The following is a 2,037-nucleotide window of genomic DNA, read 5'->3' as shown; positions in this document are numbered from 1 at the left end:
TGTTTTTTTTTTTTATGTGTATGGGTGTTTTGCCTGCATGCAGGTCTGTGTACTGTGTGTGTGCTGTACCCATAGAGGCCGGAAGCGGGTGTGGGATCCTCTGGAACTGAAGTTACAGACTGTTCTTAGCTGCTTGTGTGGGTGCTGGGAACCAAATGGGGTCCCCTGGAAGAGCAGCCGACCACTGAACCATCTCTCCAACCCCGCCCCCCCCCCCCCCCCCGCGCCTGTGATCAATCTTTTTTGGGAGGAATATTTTGATTTGTTTAACTGGGAATTGAAGCTAGGATCTCACGTGAGCAAGAGCAAGCCCTTGATCACTGAGACACCTCCCCGGCATCTTTTTACCATGAGACAAAGTCTAATAAAAGTGCCCAGGTTGACCTTCAATTTGTGAGCCTCCTGCGTCTGCCCCGTGTATAGAGGGGATCACGGGCCTGTACCACCAGACCAGGTTTCAGATTGCGAGAACCTTGAACTCAAATACACTGTCAATGAACAAGTGTGCAAATGTGTGATTGCAGAAAGAGTTGAAATGTGAACAAATACAAGTGTGACTGAAGAACGGCGGGGGGGGGGGGGGGGCGAGGCGTGACACGCATGCGCAGTTGACCAGCGTGGAGAAAGATAAGGACCAGTCTGTCTAAAAGCGCAATGCTGCTGAATAGACCAAGAAGCGTGGGTGGATGGGTGAGAAGGATGGGAGAAGTTGGCTTGGAGGAGACAGGAGGGTTCCTCCAGCGTAGCCTGAGCTCACACTGACACAACAGAATCCTAAAAGCGGGAGGCTTCTTATAGGGCTCCCTGGAAGCTGCACTGCCAAGGTGAGGCTCCAGGGGGCGCAAAGGCTCTGCCTCATGGAGTTAAACTCCAGCTGCGAGGCCTGCCCTGCCCTGGCATTGCGGGTTGAAAGGTCTGGTCTGGGAGGGCACAGAGGATTCTGGCGGTTTCTCTGCCTCTCAAAGAAAGACCCAGTTCTCGCTGTTGTGGGAAGATTAATTTATTGGAAAAAAAAATGATTAAGACAGCTGACTATACACAGACTAAACACAGCACTTATCTCTGAAGATTCTCCAAACACCACCAAAATGGCAATAAATGAAAAAAAAGAAAAAAAAAAAAAAAAAAAAAAAAAAAAAAAAAAAAAAAACCCAACCCAACTAACCAAACAAACAAAACCCAGGTTCTAAGAGATTAAGGCAGCCGCAGACAAGATGAGCATAGTGGTATATGCCTGCAATCCCAGCACTCAGGAGAAGCTGAGGCAGGAGGATGGCAAGTTCCAGTACAGTATAGGCCACAGCAAGAGCCAGGCCAGCCTGGGCTACAGGATGGGACTCCCCCCACCTCAAACAAATGCAGGGTGTCCAAAAGGGGGAAATCGGTGATTTATTAAGAAGACTGTGAGTTCAAGGTTAACCTAAGCTACATAGTGAGGTTACGGCCAGCCTGCTCTATACAGCAAAACTCTCAAAAAGCCAGAAACAATGAGGGCATGGTGACGCACATCTTTAATTCTAGCAGTGGGGAGGTAGAGGCCTACAGATGTGTGATCTGTGAGTTCCAGGTCTATATAGTGAGTTCCAGGATAGCCAGGGCTATATATATAGAGAGAGACCCTCTCTCAAAATACAAAAACAAGCAAACAACAACAACAAAAGGCCAGAACCAATTAAGAATGTAGCTTAATTGGTAGAGTGTTTGTCTAGCATGCGTGAACTCCTGAATAAACTAGGAGTCTCGGTGCCTGCCTGTGATCCCTTGGGACACTTGGGAGGTGAGGCAGGAGGATTAGAGGTTCAAGATCAGAACAGACTAGGTAAAATCGTGTCAAAACAAAAACAAAAGGTTATTTTTACAGGAGTGGTTACTAGAAAACTTGTTCACTTCCTGTATCCATCTCCACTCTCCCCTGGCTGTTAAAATCTGGGGTAACAATCTCTCACGAGAGAGCAGGATCTATCCTTTGCCAGCTTTTTTTCTTTTTAGCTTTTGGAGGAATTGCCAAGTGCAGCCCATGGGTTTACCGGGGTCACA

The sequence above is a fragment of the Acomys russatus genome, chromosome 11, assembly GCF_903995435.1.
Source record: "Acomys russatus chromosome 11, mAcoRus1.1, whole genome shotgun sequence".
Lineage (NCBI taxonomy): Eukaryota > Metazoa > Chordata > Mammalia > Rodentia > Muridae > Acomys > Acomys russatus.
The sequence above is the reverse complement of the archived record's forward strand: the minus strand, read 5'-3'. Positions refer to the sequence as shown.